This window comes from Macrobrachium nipponense, chromosome 34 (genome assembly GCF_015104395.2).
Source record: "Macrobrachium nipponense isolate FS-2020 chromosome 34, ASM1510439v2, whole genome shotgun sequence".
In the NCBI taxonomy this organism is placed as follows: domain Eukaryota; kingdom Metazoa; phylum Arthropoda; class Malacostraca; order Decapoda; family Palaemonidae; genus Macrobrachium; species Macrobrachium nipponense.
The window spans coordinates 31,434,194-31,455,571 of record NC_061095.1 but is presented as its reverse complement, the minus strand read 5'-3'; positions in this window follow the sequence as shown (position 1 = coordinate 31,455,571).

Here is a 21,378-nt window from a genome sequence, read left to right as displayed (position 1 = left end):
TACGTATCCGGCGATTTAAAGAACCAAGGAAAGGATGGTTCACTATACTTGTTTCTTACAGCAGGGAAGAATGTATATAAAACTCACGAAAACCGAAAGAAATAGTGAATTCAAAAGTTCTCAGAGTAATAATGTAAATCAAGTTGTATGACTATACAACTAATGGCGCCAGGTAACAAATTCACGTGGTATGATATCTCATCGAGTTCTCAGAACTCAAAGGATGGCTGGATTTGAACTTAGCATCAGCCATTTAATTCCTTTGGCTTAACTCGGGAAGCAGGGATAGACTTGTAAATGGAAGGTTGTTTATAAACGCCAGGGAAAACGGGGGCAGTGCGCGAGTTCCAGATGCTGGCAGCAAAGACACTGGGTTACTTTGACGGCAAGAATTCCAATGACATTCTCTTATAATGTGACATCCGTTTCCATTCCAAGCGTAACCTGATTTCCAATCGACGTCCTTCGGACAACCCTTATGATAACATTCCGCCCGCTGGAATCCTTTTATGAACGCCCTCGGGAAGGGCTTCTTAGTCTTCAGTGCACCGTAGGCTCCTTGAGCCACGTGTAGGAGCCGTGAGAGCCCTTTGTAGGCCGCAGCGTGGCCAGGTTTGCCATCCACATCCTTTGTGGGAATGGAAGCTGATATCATAATAAGTCGGTGGGAGGTGGGCGTGCCTTTAGAAATAGAGGATGCTGATTGTCTCTTCAAGTGGTTTGGTTGGAATCAGGCGGGCGGCTTCCGTCTTTGTTTTCCCGCTTTTTTCTTCTCCTTCCGGCATGGCCGTGTTTTGGAATTCCTTTCCTCCCATTATCTGCTGTTCTTTTGTTCTCCCTGGTATGACATGCATTCCCTAAGCACTTTTTCTTCTTGTACTCTAATCTGTCTGTTTTCGTCTCTTCTTGATCCTGATATCGTGTTGTTTCGGCGGTTTAGTTCGACAAAGATACTAGTCATTTTTCACAAATCTAAACGAATCACAGTACTTCTTAACAAAGAGAAGACAGTTTCTTTTTATTAATGACAGGAAAATGTCATCGTTTTCAGAAATCCGAAAAGCAAACAGAATAACCCATACTATTTCTTAAAATTTTGAGTCTTCCCTTGGAGATAGCAACAGAAGTTACCTTGGAAAATATCAACTTACTTGATGTTTGGAAAACATTCCAAAAAAAAAAAATTATCTTTACAAGAAGTTATAAAATGTATCTCCCTTTGTTAAAAACATAACAAGGATCTTTTTCATGAGCTTAGGAAAAAAGTTACATTTTCCTCAAGTTACCAGAAAACAACCCTCTCCCTGGTTTTAGAAGAGGAGGTCCAGCCTTCCCTGGAGTGACAAGAAATATATATATATATAATATATATATATATATATTATATATATATATATATATATATATATATATATATATATATATATATATATATATATATAATATATATATATATATATATATATATATATATATATATATATATATATATATATATATATATATATATATATATATATATATATATATATATATATATAAACACATGTACACACACACATATATGTATATATTTTATTTTATGCTTTTCCTCTGCCACTGTTCAACCCAGTTGTCATTCAGCAGTCTTCGTTTATGTGCAGAGGCACACTTAAGTCAACGGAGGAACAAAGTAATTTCATGGAACTTGTCCAAAGAATTTCTACCGGCTAAAAAATTACACGGGAGAGCAATTTCTAGTGCTTACCTTCGCCACAAACATAAACTACAAATGACAGGGATTATATAAATATATGTAATTATATCACATGGTAAAATGAAACTCTTGGTATAAATCCTGACTGCTTGCCTTTAGTTTCCAAGACATTTTCAAATATTCCAAATGTCTTGGAACATAATATGTTATATATGTGTGTGTGTCTGTGTCTGTGTGCTTGGTCTTGCGTGCGTTATATGTATCTGACACATCTATTACTTCATGCATACAGCGATGAGCGAAGCGAGTCACTGAGTGAACGGAGCCAGGCTGCTGAGCTCGAGGTATCACTTGGCTTGAGGTCAACCGCAGGTCCTTCGGATTTTTCCCGACGGCGGCCTCGTAGCGGAGGAAATGCCTGCAGCCTCAGTTACCCTCAAGCACGAGTCGGATTTGTTCCGATGGTTTCTCGTTTCGGTTTCCTTCTTGTCTTCCTCTCTTGGGTTACATCACGGTTCGGTTTCCCCACTCGACCGCTTTCGGGAATAGAGGATCGTCGGCATTATCTTTTGCGCCCCTCTTTCTTTCTCTGAGGAGACAAAACACGTAAAAAATGCGCAGTCGAGTAACTCTTAGCTACAACCAGGTGGTAGCCAGTGTTGCTGGCACCTATAGCGGTACCAGACGCACGATCATGACTAATTTTCAACCTTAAATAAGGCAAAAACTACTGAGGCTAGAGGGCTGCAATTTAGTATGTTTGATGATTAGAGGGTGGATGATCAACATACCAATTTGCAGCCCTACAGTAGCCTTTAAGATCTGAGGACGGACAGAAAAAGTGCTGACGTAAAACGTGCGAACGGACAGACAAGAAGCCATCTCAGTAGTTTACTTTTACAGAAGTGAGATGCCAAACTTAAATGACTTAGAGTAATATTAATGGTGATAGTACTAAACAATTTGATGGCGGTCACATCCACCAGAGCTCGTAATGCAGTGGTACCAATAAGAAGAGCAACGCTAGAAAGGATCATAAGAGTAATATAAGTTAACTTTTCATAAATTATGGATTTTCAAGGTAAAAAAAAAGTACGGAAACTGATATGCAATCATGTTTAATAACTAAATTAATAGAAGACTATTTGGGTTTCGGGTGAGGTCAAGTGAATCTTCGGTAAATACTTGAGTTCATATGCTTATCTTCTCTCTCTCTCTCTCTCTCTCTCTCTCTCTCTCTCTCTCTCTCTCTCTCTCTCTCACTCAAGCCCTTGCTGAGTACGTTCAGGTAAAACTTTCAAGCATTACGCTTTCTTTTTTTTCCTTAATTTTGCTTAACATTATGGATATGTAAATGGAATAACCCAATATTTACTCTCTCCGTAACTCAGAAACACCCACGTACACAGGCGCACAGCTGCAGTTACATAACACATATTATACATATACACACACACACACACACTAACACACACACACACACACACACACACACACACATATATATATATATATATATATATATTACATACATACATATGTATCGCTCAGAACCACAGGTGAGAAATAAAATACCGTAGTAGGTTCTTACCGATTTCCAATTGTATTTCGAAGCCATTGGCGTAGGACTGACACATCGTGAAGAAATTCGCAATAGACATTAAAAGTAAACACACACCGTTGGAAACTAAAAATCCGCATCTGACAGGTGTTAGGGTTTGGGGGGGGGGGGGGGGGGGGGTGGGGGGGGTTAGATTGGGGGGGGGGGGGGGGGGCGCGACAATACTCATTGTGTGCTTGGGACAGGTTCCATACAAATCTACTACCTTCTTTATATCTTAAACATTTTACGTATTTCTAAGGAAATTATAGGATTATGTTTGTACCTTGAATGTTATTCATAATAATACAACAACTTTCTTTTGAAAAAAAAAACTAGACCTAATAATTCTTCTTTTCAGTACATTATTAGAATAAGCTATCTTTTCTGCCTTCGCCTATTTGATTGTAGGAAAATTCTTCTATTCACCAACGCAAATCTCACATTTTTTCTTTTACTTAGGTCTGTTCTCATTTCCAGTTTTTTCCAGTTTAACCATTAACAGTCATCACAACTTTGATATTGATAAGACTGGAAAAGGGAATAGAACTCGCATGGAATTTCATATACACACCCTTTAGTGTTATCAGAAGAGTTCTATACAAGTACATGCTTCATTGTTTCGTTGTACTTAAATGCTACATTAACTCCAAAATTCCTGAGAATGTGGGGTATATATTTCAAATTATGAATGTGTAGTATTACAAATTGGTATTTTTTTGAGTTGTAAGTTTCTTTTTTGTTTTGATATAGAGTTTTCATTTTTGCAGATTTTAATGTATTTTCCATTACATAGGATATTTACAATCTTATATATATTATCATCAATACACTCAGGGCTATATATACGTAATGCTCTTTATAACAGAGGCGAACACAGATTTCTTAGCTTTATTGCTCTATTACTAGTTCATTGCTTTTTGGATCAAAGGCTATGTGGTGAAAAGCTTACCCAAAGAGTGTGAAGCATTCGAGAAGCTAAGAGGTCATTTTGGCTATAGAAGAAGAAGAAGAAGAAGAAGAAGAAGAAGAAGAAGAAATATATATATATATATATATATATATATATATATATATATATATATATATATATATATATATATGATTGCCTTCAAACTCTGCATCACACAAAGGACCTCTGTAAAATTCCGCCGCTGCTGTTCTCAGTGCGCTTTATCTTACATGAATCTCAGTTTATCTCCAGCCTCCCTTCTAATAGTTCTTGTCCATGTATGTCTGAGTCTTCTAACTTTTCAGGTGTTCACAGGAGCCCAGTTGACGCTAACAAATACTGCTCTCCCAGGAGCAGTGCTAAGGAGAAGTCCAAGCCATCTCCATCTGCCGTTCATCATTAACTCTTATGGAACTTCCCCCCTCCCCTCACCCCCAGTTTCCATTTTGGTATAATTTCTCATTCTAGTCTGCCATTAGTTTACCATATATGATAATCGTTAAAAGCAACGTCCTAGTCTAGAGCGTCTAGAAATCACAAACCTCTGGCAAGGCTTCTTCCAAAATCTCATCATTTGTTGGGCAGTCAAGAGGTCCAGCTTGCATAAATTATTTTTTTGTTTTTCTCTTCTTTTTTTGTAAAAATGCCTTACATTTTTGGCGTAATCCTGCTAGCAGACAGGCGAAAAACAAATCAAGCTAAAGACTTAACTGATTTCTTACTTGACCTATGACATCCAAGATCATAATGCCTCACTCCGCGCATCAGCTGTATTATTATTGTATGTATGACAAATATTTTGTTTTCTATTATAGTTCAAAAGCTGTAGCCAATGAGGTTTTCTTATTTTTGCTGTAACCCCTTGTTGTGGCATTGACCTTAATCTTGACTTTATTTTTGCACAAAAGATTTATTAATAAATCATGGTTGCCATATATGAAGCGTATTTTTGTATAGTTCATAATTTATCAACAACTGGTTTTTCTTTTTTGACCTTTTGACTTACAAGTATGACCTTCAGCTCATTCTGCCAACGTTTATTATAAATTAGTCTACTATGCATGCAAATATGTATTTTCTGTCTTGAATCGTTCAAACGTTACGCCTCAGTTGAAATTTCCGTTTGACCTTTGACATGTAGTTAGCGTATAGATTTCAACAATGATCTCTGGTTACTGGGTTGGTGGTGTTTTCCATAAAATCCATTCATGACTTTCGACGTATTACTATAAACAAACAGACTTATATCTGTCAAATAAAATTCCATAACGTACCAGAGACATAGCTTCCTTGTCGTAAGTAAGAATAGCCTTTCCTTGGGTAAAGAGAGAGAGAGAGAGAGAGGAGAGAGAGAGAGAGAGAGAGAGAGAGAGAGACTGCTAATTCATCATGAAGGAGCATCGGGAAGAAGAACATATATATTTCGATAGATATATTTCTGTCGCTATTGTATCTATACTCATGTCCTTGGGCTGAAGTTATGATCTTCATTGTCATTTTTCGAAATCATCCCACTCGCGTGAGTCAAGCTGTCAAGTCATCCCTCTACGAAACAGATGACCAAATGTTAAAAGAGACTGAAAATAGATTAGAAAATACCACAGATAGATGATATAAGTTACAAACAGAAACATTTTACATACTAGAACTGAAATGCAAGTAAAAAATCTTAGGAAGTGTTGCACAACAGTGATAAGAACCGTCAATACTATCTGTAAAAATAATAATAATAATAATAATAATAATAATAATAATAATAATAATAATAATAATAATAATAATAATAATAATAATAATAATAATAATAATAATAATAATAATAATAATAACATACAAAAGGGCAAAGTAACAAGGACTGAAGGGATAAAGCTACCAGATAGGAACAACATCAAAGACATAGATGAGACGGGATACAAATACCTGGGAATAATGGAAGGAGGGGATATAAAACACCAAGAGATGAAGGACACGATCAGGAAAGAATATATGAGACTCAAGGCGATACTCAAGTCAAAACTCAACACCGGAAATATGAGAAAAGCCATAAACACATGGGCAGTGCCAGTAATCAGATACAGCGCAGGAATAGTGGAATGGACGAAGGCAGAACTTCGCAGCATAGACCAGAAAACGAGGAAACATATGACAATACACAAAGCACTACACCCAAGAGCAAATACGGACAGGCTATACATAACACGAAAGGAAGGAGAAAGGGGACTACTAAGCATAGACGACTGCGTCAACATCGAGAACAGAGCACTGGGCAATATCTGAAAACCAGTGAAGACGAGTGGCTCAAGAGTGCATGGGAAGAAGGACTGATAAAAGTAGACGAAGACCCAGAAATATATAGACAAGAGAATGACAAGCAGACCAGAGGAATGGCACAGCAAACCAATGCACGGACAATACATGAGACAGACTAAAGAACTAGCCAGCGATGACACGTGGCAATGGCTACTGAGGGGAGAGCTCATGAAGGACACTGAAGGAATGATAACAGCGGCACAAGATCAGGCCCTAAGAACCAGATATGTTCAAAGAACGATAGATGGAAATAACATCTCTCCCATATGTAGGAAGTGCAATACGAAAAATGAAACCATAAACCACATAGCAAGCGAATGTCCGGCACTTGCACAGAACCAGTACAAAAAGAGGCATGATTCAGTAGCAAAAGCCTCCACTGGAGCCTGTGCAAGAAACAACAGCTACCTTGCAGTAATAAGTGGAACGAGCACCAACCTGAAGGAGTGATAGAAAACGATCAGGCAAAGATCCTCTGGGACTATGGTATCAGAACAGGTAGGGTGATACGTGCAAATAAGACCAGACGTGACGTTGATTGACAAAATCAAGAAGAAAAGTATCACCTCATTGGAGTGTCGACAATACTATGGGACACCAGAGTTGAAGAGAAAGAAAGGGAAAAAATGGATAAGTATCAAGACCTGAAAATAGAAATAAGAAGGATATGAGATATGACAGTGGAAATTGTACCCATAATCATAGAAACACTAGGCACGATCCCAAGATCCCTGAAAGGGAATCTGGAAAAACTAGAGGCTGAAGTAGCTCCAGGACTCATTGCAGAAGAGTGTGATCCTAGAAACGGCGCACATAGTAAGAAGAGTGATGGACTCCTAAGGAGGCAGGATGCAACCCGGAACCCCACACTGTAAACCATAACCACCCAGGTCGAATTGAAGGATTTGTGATAGACCAAAAAAGAAAGATAATAATAATATAATAATAATAATAATAATAATAATAATAATAATAATAATAATAATGATAATAATAATAATGTTCTAGGGTCCAAGCCACAATAATACAGTGTAAAAAGTCCGTGTATAATTTTGAAGACTTCAAAATTATACACGGACTTTTTACACTTTGTATTATTGTGGACCCTTTAGAACATTATATATACTCTCGTGATAGAGAGTTTTCCCTAGTAAAATAATAATAATAATAATAATAATAATAATAATAATAATAATAATAATAATAATAATAATAATAATAATAATAATTATTATTATTATTATTATTATTAATATTATTGTTATTGTTGTTGTTGTTGTTGTTGCTGTACGACATTCTTGAACTCTACATAGAGATCTAAGGCTGCGTCGCATTCCAGGAGCCCTCCTTGTCCCAACGATCGAGCCAGCTGTTATTATGTTATCAAAGCGGGGGAATGTGAAGTTGAGGTCCTCCCGCGCCAAGAGTTATTTCGGGGGAGAGAGATTCCGGCTGATTGCTGACTTTTAATTTTGATTGTACCTTTCAGGGATATTTCGGTAAAAGGCAGGGAATTTGGGAGTGGCGGGGGAAAAAGGATGAGTGAAAGGTTTACGAAAGAAATGGGAGAAGAATGTTGATTGGTCTGCTCAGGCACAGTTTATTTAGAAGTATATTCTTCTGTAACCATTCGTTTATTTACGCGTTGAAGAGAGATACTTCGGGGAATATGGGAACGATTGAAATTGCCCCTACGATTGAAATAACACTCACTCACACACACACACACACACACCACACACACGCCACACACATATATATATATAGTATATATATATATATATATATATATATATATATATATATATATATATGTAAAAAAAACATTTGCCTTTATGTATACATCATCACGTTCCATATCTACGTGAGTCTTTTATATATATATATATATATATATATATATATATATATATACTATATATATATATATATATACATATATATATTTACAAACACGCACATACTTTTAGGGACAGTGAAAAAGCCTATTTGAATATCATACTGTCTTTATGAGTTATATTTATGCAACAATTGCCCTGAAATTAGGCAAGTAAGAAATACTGAGGCATCAAGGAGTTTGATAGAACAGCAGCTCAGATTAATGGTTGGTGGCATGAAGATGGGTAAACGAAATGAGGTCTACCCATGAATGAAAAGTGTGGGTCATCGTGGGTACGTGTTTTGCCGGGGTGGGAGTAGGGGTGGGGGTGGGGGAGGGGGTTGGGTCGAAGTTAAGGAAATGGATGAGATGGTAGCTTTACTGATACCCGCTATTCATCTAACCTTCGTCCCTTGGGTCAGATTAATAATAATTATAATAATAATATTTATTTCAGTTGATGGCGAAATATAAATGCCAAATGTAGATACACTGGAGAAAAATACAATACTTATAATTATAGTGCTAACAAACTACGGTACAACAACTGGATCGTTAATGATAATCGTGACAATAATGATATTAACTGGACATAATGAAGATTCCGAAACAGCGATTTACTTTGATGATCTGAATGACGCTTTTCACTTCGAGAGATGTTCAGTGGAAGGAAGTTTGATGATCCAGTGAGTTTAGTAACCCAAGAGTTCACTTTTACCCCCTTGCCATTATAGGCCTATCCATCAAGCACAAGTAGGCCTGGCTTAGAATACCTTCTGTGCGATGAAAAAGATGGGGTTGGTAAGAAATCGCTGCTAAACTACGAGCCCATTCTATTCTTCAAGGAAGAATGGCTAAGAATAGGTCCTTTTCAGTAGTGGTAGGGCTACCATATCATTAGTCCTGACAGCTTCTCGTACCCCTCCCTCCCTCCCTCCCTCAGTGAAGGAGAGGACTTTGGGAAATCTTCAGCTACGGTCGGGTACCCATGTGCAAGTCTTCAGATATGATTATAGACATTTCGTATGATGTATAGGCGCCGAAGCCCCTCCGCTGCCGACTATAAAGGCTTCGGCGTTTTTCCGCGAGAGATCCGAGCCGACTTTGGCCACGGTGGTCCCCAAAAGCGGAGGCCCCGGTATTGTGGTCATGACGGCTACAGCGCAGCTTTCTGTAGCCTGTTATTAAGGTAATGTGATTGGCACTGTGAGTGAAATGAACATTTGTCTTCGTTGCGGGAGTAATTCAAACGAATGGGCTGTAGCTAATGAAGAGAGCTACTTGTGTCTAGGTTTTATAGGATGAAGTCATTACATTTATGGCGGAAATGAATGCGCACATACACACGCATACACGTAATACAAATTCCCGGGCACCCACATGTTTTAAAACGGCCTCCTTCAAACGTGTTAACTTGCTTTCCTCTCGAAGAGAGATGCGATGATTGTTAGTGGCCTGACCAGCAATACCTACCAGCATTTAACTAATAGGAAAATGAATACATCGCAATTCGAATTTGTAAGTACTATTTGTAAATACATATGAGAAAACACAATCCGGTAAAAAAAAAAAGTGAATAGATCTTTTAACTTCAAATATTCAAAGGAAAGGTATAAATTTTTCAATAGACTGACAATCCGTCTACTGAGAATTCATCCAGGATTTCATGGCATCACTGCATGATCCTGAAGGCCGTCGAAGTCGTCCGTGAGTGCTACCGAGGTCTAAAGATTACAGACAACTGTGATAAATTGACTCATTAAGAGAGCTTTTAACACTCCCTCAGAACGAAACATACTACAGTCCTTCCCTTTACTCACTGCTATCCGGACATGCAACCGGGAAAACTGCTCTCTTAAATTAAAAGAAAAAGATAAATAATGTATGGCCTTGACTGATATCAAAATCCGGTTGAAACTCTCTCTCTCTCTCTCTCTCTCTCTCTCTCTCTCTCTCATCCTTTCGAAATGTTTTTTATTTTTTTTTTTGTATAACAAGTTAGAGGAGAAGCATACAACGCAAATGATGTTTTATCTTTTTCTATGTGCGTGTACTTTTAGTCAGTGCAGAAATACTGCATTATTCAGGTACCAGGTGCATTTGCTATTAAGTCGAGCAAACCTCCCATATAGAGGTTTACGGTTAAAATGTTTGGGAAAACAAACGGTGCTTGCAGAATAAAACATGTCAATACAAAAAAAGGAATCCATTTAAGAAAGTAAAAACTCCTTGAACGGAAAGCGAAACTTTCAAGCATAGTTGAGATCGGTAAGTTTAGGCTTGGATAATGGTGTTATTTTTTCAGATGGGATAGAAACCATTGTAGATTGTGTATTTGTTGTCAAGATAGTTCATTACATAAAGAAGAGAGAAATTCATCATGGAAAGCTTAAATCTAAATCATTATGGGCATTGGAACCTAACCCTGTATCATATTCTCTACGTATCATCATGCAGGTACAAAAGACAGGGTAAAGTGGATGGGTGAGGAGTGGATCAACGCCATCTTGGATTCAAGATGGCGTTGAGTGGATTCACATTCAATTTCCGATATATCATGATGTGAACTCTCGTCTTATTCGTAATAAGCCTTACTACTTCGTTTATTCAGAATCCTCTCTTACTGACAGAAGCCACTGATATGCGTTTTTAGAGTTCTGTAAAAGAAAACTATTGAGATTGCTATTTGTTTGTCCGTCCGCACTTTTCCTCTCCGCCCTCAGATCTTAAAAATTACTGAGGCTAAAGGTTTGCAAATTAGTATGCTGATCATCCACCCTCTAATCATCAAACATAACAAATTGCAGACCTCTAGCCGCGGCAAATTTGATTCTATTTAAGGTTAAAGTTAGCCGTGATCATACATCTGGCACCACTGTAGTACCAACAACAAGAGGGTTTCGTAGGCCTCGGCGGAGAGTTCACAGCCCAGAATTTCATACAGCATTATACGCTGTACAGACAACTCGATTGCGCCGAAAAGACTTCGTTGCATATTTTACTTGTTTTCTGTACAGAAGGCAGAATGGTGCTTTTAAAAACGTAAATAAATAAACTCTAGCGTAGCACTGTGTCTAGAGGGTGGATGTAGATATTTCTTTACTTACAAAAATCCTAAACATTTCTAAGTGCTTAAGGTACATTGTACCTACCTTTTTATACAGTAGTTCGAAAGACAATTGAACTTTTCGTTGATAGTGTTCTTATATTGCCCTTGCTGTTAAAAATTTTCAAACAGGATTTTCAACAACTTTCCCCAGCAAGCTTGTGCAAAATACAAAACATAGTAAAAAAGAGGAAAAAATGGTAAACTTGAACGAAGGAAATAGTAGAGAACCAAAATGATATTTAAGGTTAATGACCAAATAGATAAATACATTGACAGAGAGCAATGAAAGGTCCAAATCTAACAGTTAATCAGCCGCTCCCCTGATGCTTTATTCGGACTTTTCTTTACTTCTCTGCAAAAAAGGACAAATGATTGCTTAATGTTTTCTATTTGGTAAATGCATCTCGCTGTTTAGTGTTGTTAAATCATAAATCCTTCCTGATTTACTGTTTGTCAGTTATCTTTATTACCTTTTCGCCCCGACTCTTTTTTTTTTATTTTTTATGTGGATAATCATTTCACTTGAAACCTCATTTGGACTATAATGATGTTTGGTATGAATCTTTGTACATTTACAATGAGAATACTAATGCCACAATGAGAAGTATTGCACGCAAGGCAATGAAATATTCAGAAGTGATAAATTCTTTTTCTATTGCTTTTGCTTCTTTAATACCACTGAAAAAAACCCACTAGATGTTATCTTGATATCCACAGGTACTTTGCGTCAATAACTGATATAGTAGACTTGGGAGCGTGAGTAACCAAGGAAGGGGGGGGGGGGGGACGGGGGACTGTGGGGCGTTAGGGGTAACTACCACAAAAAGGCAGCAAAAGGGTTGTAAGCCTATGGGCAGTCATCCATCCATTACTCACTCATTACTCGCATAAAAGATGTGAAATAATATGGCCATGTGGCCCTAATGGTCATTCTGTTAACAGAATAGAATCTATCGATCACTCATAGCTTGACGCGGAAACCGATAATGCACAATCATGCCCCATTGTATGGCATAATAAGCCACAGGTGGCAGGGTAATTGGTTAGTGTTTTCAAGGTAGTTCAGTATTTGGCATTGGTGCGACTGCCAACAACGAAAACCTCTTTTTATCTGAATATAATTTCTATTTTTATTTAATTTTTTTTTTTGGATGCCAATAACGTTAATTAATTATTTGCTGGTTAGGGAAAAGAAATGGGCAAAACAAGCAAAAAAAAAAAAAAAAAAAATAGGCCAATTCCAGTTGCCACTTCAAATTAGAATAACATTCTATTAAGGTTTTAAGCATTAGTTTGCACATTTTTAGCTTTGTTTACAAGGGAAGAGCTTGCTTCAATTCTTTGCTCTTGATAAGCCTCAACTCTTTTAAGTAAAACAAAACGTGATAGAATTTTATTTATATGCTTATATATATATTCATATTCCCTTCATCACAAGTGATTACAGGCCTCTCTTCTACTTGCTAAAAGCGGCAACTTTCTTTAAGTTTCGTAATATATACCTAATATCTGTATAGAACTAGATTTGTAAGTTTTACGCTTATCTCTGCTTTAACCCAAACCAGCAGAATACTGACCGAGAGAGAGAGAGAGAGAGAGAGAGAGAGAGAGAGAGAGAGAGAGAGAGAGAGAGAGAACGTTTTTGATAAGCCAAGAAGTATAAAGAAACGGTTTTACTGGACACCTTCTAACGAAATTTTGACGGCAAAACACAGATTGTTAGAAAATGTTGAATATTTTCACTGCAATGAAAATTTTTAACTACCTCTAAAATTATAATTTTTTTAAAGAAATGTTATGCTTGTTTACTAACATGCGAACATAACCGCAAATTTTATCCACTTCAGACATTTTCTTCAAGTAAGAGCTTGCCGATTTTTGTATACATACTTCTTTCGTTATTGATGTAAGCATGGAAATTTTTTTTACGTCTCTCAAGAAATTTTACAATATTGATATAAATATTAGAAAAAAATGCTGCTTGCCAAGTACATTCCTTTCTGGAACTGAACACGAAGATCCCAGAGCAAAACCATATTTCATCAATGAATAGCAAGTGGGTCGATTCCTCTTAGAGCTCTTATTTTACTTTTACTTTCCCATCTTTACTTCTGTCTGAGGTCCTCCCTCTCATGCACCTAAGCAGTTACCTCTAATCTAGCCTAAGCAATAAAGTTACAATCCTAGAGTCTACAAGATGGGATGGCCAAAGGGTTTTTTGGGCCTTTTGTGCTCAGCTTCCTCTAAAATTATAAATCTTTTAAAGAAATGTTAGGCTTGTTTACTAACATGCGAACATAACCGCAAATTTTATCCACTTCAGACATTTTCTTGAAGTAAGAAAACTTCAGTTCTTTTTTGCAATGACCTATGGATGGCCCTTCTTCGGCCAAGTCCGGTGGAACAAACACACTCGAAGCATAAGGAAAAAACAATTACCTGAAGTCCTGAACTTCTAAGGAAGAGATTGACAAAGTTTGACAGTAGAGAAAAGGTCGCTACATAATGCACCCAAGAATTACCTATTCCCGCAGATTAAATGTAGGAGGGACTCGCGCGTTAACTGGAATAGTGACTGAAATAATAACTGTAGACAGAGGCATAAAGAGAAACTGAACATTAGCAGAAGAGTAAATATAAGCTCAGACGCACCTCTCGGATATTCATTTGGTCCGTCTTCAGTCTAAAGTAACTTCATCATCACAAGAATCTAGTTTATAAAAGAAAGTAAATGAATGCATTCATGTTTGTGATGACTACTCTCAGAAGACAAGATTTACCTCGTTACGCCATTCAAGTCAGAGACGACAAAAAGATTTGTAAACTTTCCCCGATAGAATCCTTCTAAGAGGTAACTATAATAAGAATATATTTTATTATTATTATTATTATTATTATTATTATTATTATTATTATTATTATTATTATTATTATTATTATTATTATTATTATTATTATTATTATTATTCAAACTGCTAACATTCATATAGAGCAACCGTAGATATTTGACCATTGCAAAGCTGTGATTACTAGTTAATAACAAAACGTAAACTAAACGTACATTAACCAATAAAGCAAAATATATTATATATATATTATATATAATATAATATATATATATATATATATTATATATATATCTATATATTATAGTATATTATTATTATATATATTAAAAGGAGCCCATAAAAACGGCAAAATATAGAAAGAAAGTACTATATTTCAGAGACTGCTGTCTTTCTTTTCAGGTAGGTAATGAATGATTCACAGAACTTTTCTAATTCATTAACTACTGAAAGAGAGAGACAGCAGTCTTTGAAATATAGTACTTTCTTTCATATTTTGGCGTTTTTATGGGTACCTTTTATCACGCGGAATTCTATTGTAGCAGAACATTTTTACCAGGCGTGTGTGTGTGTGTGTGTGTGTGTGTGTATATATATATATATATATATATATATATATATATATATTATATATATATATATATATATGCATATTCAAAAGTTTTGAAACATATATAATAAGGGGGAAGACATTAAGGATTTATTTCTCGTGTTTAGGATCCTTCCGTATCAAATGCCTTACCAGGATACCTGACGCCCTTTTGTTACCACTGATATCATCATTGCTCTGTGAACTAATTCCATTATTCTTATAACCATTGTCATTACTTTCAAACAGCGGCTGCAGCAAAATTCACTAATATCTTAATGTTACCTCTTCGACCCAAAAGTAATATCTTTTAAAACTTTACCGCTACGAAAACACTTTCACTCGCTGTGTTGTTCAATCAGGGAGCAAGTTTGTACTACCCGTCCCGAAAGAGGACGAAGGTGTTTGTTAAGCAACCTTTTATTTCAGTTCACGTAAGGATTCATTTGGTTCTTTGTTGATGTACCTTTATTTCTTTGTCATTATCTAGTAGTCACAGCTTTGCAATTATGGTCAAATAACTACGGTTGCTTCATATGAATGTTAGAACGGTTTGAATAATACATATATATATATATATATATATATATATATATATATATATATATATATATATATATATATATATATATATATATACGTAAATATATATATATATATATATATATATATATATATATATATATATATATATATATATACATATATATATATATATATATATATATCATATATATATACTATATATATATATATATATATATATATATATATATATATATATATATATATATATATATACAAAATATATATGGCCGTGTGTGTGTGTGTGTGTGAGAGAGAGAGAGAGAGAGAGAGAGAGAGAGAGAGAGAGAGAGAAAGAAAGATTCCTGTTCTCGCAAACCAAACAAACATCCTTTTAGAAGCGACGCATCCCGGGTCACCGTGGGAACCCAGTAGGCCATTTCAGGTCATTGGTCTCCTCTCCCGTTTTGTTGCCTTACAGCTGTTACCCACAGAGAGACTTTGTGTTATTTTCGTTCTTTCGAGGGCTGCATTGTTTGTTTGATCGCTGTTTCCGTTAAAATGATATCGCAAGTGGCAATGAGCCTATATACCGGTATTGTTTTGTATGTGAATTACTCTTTTTCGAAAATGATTTTTTTTTTCTTGGAAATATATAACGACAATTTTTACATGCACGATGTTATGAATTTACCTCTGTATCTCTATTCGCAACGGCAATCCTGTTAGCGGTGCCAGATAAGGAGCAAGACTGCCTCATTTCCTGAAAAAATCCTTTGTGTCTCTGTCATCTCAGTGGATGGCTTAGCTTCCAGGTAGTCTGTTGATTGTGTGTGGTCTTAGCCACTTAAGAAATTGGCATGGGCTACCAAATTCATCCCAAAAGTCTTGTTAACGAGCAGAAGGTCAGATTTCTGGAGCTACTCCTGTAGGTGATCAGATATATCATAAAAGCTACGCAAGGCTTTTGACTGTAAATGAAAGAGAAAAAGTCGAAATTTGTAGAGAAAGAGGGAGAGACGGAAAAAGGGCAGGAAGAGAGGGAGGAAAGTAGAGAGGGAAGGAAAAAGGACAGGAAGGGAGGGAGGAAAGTAGAGAGGGAGGGAAAAAGGGCAGGAAGGGAGGGGGGAAAGTAGGGAGGGAAGGAAAAAGGGCAAGAAGGGAGGGGGGGAAGGGGGGGGAAAGCAGAGAGGGAGGGAAAAAGGGCAGGGACGGAGGGGGGAAGGCATAAAGGGAGGGATGTTTGGCTGGAAGGGGTTGGGGGGGGAGGGGAGGATGACTCAAGGAGGTTAGATGACTAAGTGGAACAGGTGCTCACGAGATGCTGCTGCTCCTCCAACTTCGTCTGAGGTGTGTGGGAAAGTCAGTGACAGAGAATCCTCAAGCAAAACTTCTTTGACCTTTTGCGTTTTTGGCTCCGTTTTCTCGAAGATTTGCCTTTTCTGGTTTCTTTCTCTTGCCTTTCGCATCGTCTCTTCAATTCACTGACTACTTCTTGAAGTTTCTTCTTGCTTCTCCGTTTCTTAATTGATATTTTCGTGATTCTTTCACCACCAGAGATTTTTTCGATAAGTTTGGCCATTGCATTTTTTCTTTAAGTCTCATTTTTTAGTTTTCCGTAAAAGAAAACTATTGAGATGGCTTTTTGCCAGTCCATCCGCCAACATACCTTGAAAACTACTGAGGCTAGAGAGCTGCAAATTGGTATGTTGATCATCCACCCTCCAATTATCAAACATAGCAAATTACAGCCCTCTAACCTCTGTAGTTTATATTTTATTTAAGGTTAAAGTAAGCCATGATCGTGCGTCTAGTTTCGTTATAGGTGCCAGCAACACAGGACACCACCGGACAGTGGCTGATAGTTTCATACAACATTATACGCTGTACAGAAAACTCGATTGCACATTTTCCAGTTTTTTTTTTATTATTACTATGAGCGTTTTTCTTACCGATGTTTTGACTTGGAATTTTCCCCTTCATTTCTTTGACCATTTGCCTGCGTCAATACTTCGTTTCTTCGATCAGTGCAGGTGTAAGAACATGTACACATGCGAGAGAGTGACTGGTTTGTAGTGAAAAACGTCTGATTGAGGGTTTCATGGTTGTTTGGTGTTTTCATTAGAGGAAAGGACAGGAAGGAAATATAAGTACAGTTCTCAGGACACAAAACGGAGTTGCCAGATAATGTAGTGTTAGTTGGCGTTAAAGAAGTGAAACTGCAGACAAGCAGACAAGTGCTTGTAAATGAAGTTGCAAATGAAAGTTACGAAAGACAGTAAATTCACGACACTGAATGAAAACAATGAGGGAGGCTCTACAAACTTTAGAAAGATGAGTGAAGAGTGAAATAACTGATATCCATCAGTATTTGGGAATAAATGGATGACAAGATGAAAAGATGAGAGAAGAGATAAATCCCAAAATAGGCGAAGGAAGGTAGGTAACAGGATCGGCGCGAAGCCTTTGAAAAGAATAGAAGTGCCTGTGAAATCAAAAGTTGGCTTCTTGAACAAAGAATATTTCATGAGAGTGAAATGAGGATGTTAAGCGAAAATGAGAAAGCACTGTGAAATTTGGAATGTGGAACTTTGAACTTCTCATCAAAGATCGCTTATGAAATGCAATGAAGCAAACAATGAACGGATTAAATCGACATCAGCCTTAATCAGTGGGTCTGCCCTTGATCGTTCTGCGACCGTTTGACGCCGAGACAGAAATTTACTGAGAATTAGATTAAATCTCAGTTTGTTCTGGATCACACATCTGTAAGGAGCTACGATAATGGCTCGCAAAGAATGCACTTTGCAGTGGTTATTATCATTATTATACTAATAGTAATTATAATGGCTAATCGTATAAAGTACATATCGATTAAAGATACATAAGGGCTTTGATTAATACGGAATATGGAATCTACCAAAACTACATTTTTGTTCATGTGCCAGCTCGTATATCTTTAAAAAAATCATTCGTGAGCTTACGAGATTAACTTGATCCTTGTTAACAATCCTTGGTCTATCATCTGGGGACCAGGGATTAATCGGTGCTTTAACACTCGACCACTAATAAAATGCCGGGCAGCAACACGTTCGGTACACCGCTGGTCACTCGACCTGTATCATTTGGCATGACTGAGTCGGTTCAGTAACTGGACAGGTGATCACCAACCAACGAATGCCAAGCCTGACTGTCGGTTTCCTTCCGAAACCATTCTTGAAATCTGAACCTCGGGAATGTAGTGGAAACAAAAATGGGTCGCCCAGAGGTCCGAAAACGAGCCATTACATGAGTCAAATTTTCCTTCGACGATGGATGATTTCAGCGGAACTGACCTGCGTCGGCTTAGACTAGATTAATGAGGAGGGAGATGAACAGCTGCCTCCTCTAAGAAACCTACCGTGGGAACAGGAAGCGAAATCAGTCATATTTTATCCGCACACTTCTTATTTCGTCGCTTTTATATTGTTATCCTTAACATATTCATTCGAATCTCCGCTGTCAAACAGCTCCTGTTCATGAGGCCGTATGCTGAATCCAAAAAATCCAAGCTGTTATCTAGATCTGACCAAAAATCCGTACTTTGATCGGTGAGGTACACCTTCTGTAAATCACTCTCCTACTACCCAACACCCTATGCCCCCCATACCGGCCTAAGGGCGTATAAATGCGCAGGCGTACACATTCAGTCCTGTTTCCGCCTTATATTAAAAATAAATAAAAACTACTGAAGTTTTCAGCAGAAAATGACTCAAGAGTGGGGCAATGCAGTGCAAAATCTAAGTCTGGGGTGAATAACACCGTGGTGATGAAAGCGAAGCAGTGATCGCAAAATATAATGACATTTTAGTACCCTCTGCCTGACTCTCCCAAAGCTATTTATGTAACATGATCAGAAGCAAAAGTATTTGTTTCCAGGAAAAGATATGCAGTTTTAACGCTTTTGTAAAAGTCATATTTGTTGCATCAATGTTTTTGCAATTGGAATGAACAAACATGAAATAAGTAAACATCAAAGCTCTTGTTATTCAAGTTTCAAAGGTATCAAATAGGGACGAGACCTAAACCCTTCAAATCAGATCTTCAAACATTATTCTCTAGTCCTGTACTTTCTTCTTCTTCTCACTTTGAAGGAGCGCCCAGAATAACATCCATTTGCGCCAAGAAAGAAGCACAAAGTCGCCGCGAAATGCCGCAATTTGACGGGGTAAAAGTCCTCCATCCGGACTATTGTTCCTCTAACACAAACAACATATTGCTGCCCTTTCACCATTGGTTCTTGGCCACAAAAAGAGCCCCAGATGTAAAAGAACGAAACGAAACATCCTTTCCCAAGCAAACATCAAACTATCGTCCATTAATTTCCCATTTATCTTGTCTTTTCCCCCCGACTCCTCTCTTTATAACACAATTCTCTGTGCGTCCTGTCATGGCAACTCAGATGACGTCTGCTGACCTTTTGATTCGTCCAAGTACTCTTTGAAGCGACGCATTTTTTCCGATATGATCATGAATTTAGTTTAATAATTTAATATAATATATATTATATATATATTATATTATATATATATATATATAAATATATAGTAATATATAATATATTTAATTATATATAATAATAATAACCACACACACCACACACACCACACCACACATTATATATATTATTATTATTATATATATTATATACTATATATGATATATATACATATATAAGTCAAATCACATTTCCGTGATTCATATACATATATCGAGCTACAATGTCCTTTAATATCTAATTCGCTCTACCTCGGAATTAATATATTTTCATATATGCTTAACCTAAGGGGAATTTTTTTTTTTTTTCTCGATATAGACTTGCCTGGACCCGGCCGCGAACCCATGGAGCCTTTCAAATATAGGAACGTCAGTGAAGCTTTTATCTACTACACCACCGCAAGAGGCTTCTTGCGGTGGTGTAGTAGGTAAAAGCTTCACTGACGTTCCTGGATTTGAAAGGCTCCATGGGTTCGCGCCCTCCGGGTCCAGGCAAGCTCTTTATCGAGAAAAAAAAAATTCCCCTTCACGGTTAAGCAATATATGAAAATATATTAATTTCCGAGGTAGAGCGAATTAGATATTAAAGGACATAGTAGCTCGAGATATATATATATATATATATATATATATATATATATATATATATATATATATATAAAGACAACGATTCGTAGAACAATTTTGACTTGCCAAATGTATAGTTTAGAAAACTAGTATTTTGCTTTAAATGTTTTGTTTTGTTTTACTTAGTTTTGTCTGTTAAGTAATTATTGATTAAAAGTTTTACAATTTTATCAATTCCCCATTTTCATTAAGATTGTAATACAGCAAACTTGAAAACTTACTGAATGAACAGCGATACCACATAATTGATATCACTAACATGAATAAATTATAGACGTAACATCTAAAATATAACATATTCTACAAACATCATAAATTTCAAGACAGCTGAATATAATAGCTCATGGCAAAAAAAAAAAAAAAAATTAGATAATTTCTATTTCAATTCTTCAATTAACAGCAACTGACAGAAATTTCAGTAAAGAAACGTTACAGTGACGAGGTCCCCATATCCTAAAAGAAAAGTGGAGACACGAAGAGCATAAAATTGTTGAAAGGATGATGAACAGTGACGAATATTGTCACAGACCAAAATAAATCGAGCTTTAAAGTTACTTACTTATGGGGTTTAAAAAATTCTCTAGTTTCTAATTAAAGCTACAGATATAATCACACGTCATTGTTCCAAGCGTAAATACTCGAAGCGATCAGTTTAGATAGATATGATTTAAACGGTAACATCTGCTTAGTATTACCATAGTTATATCGA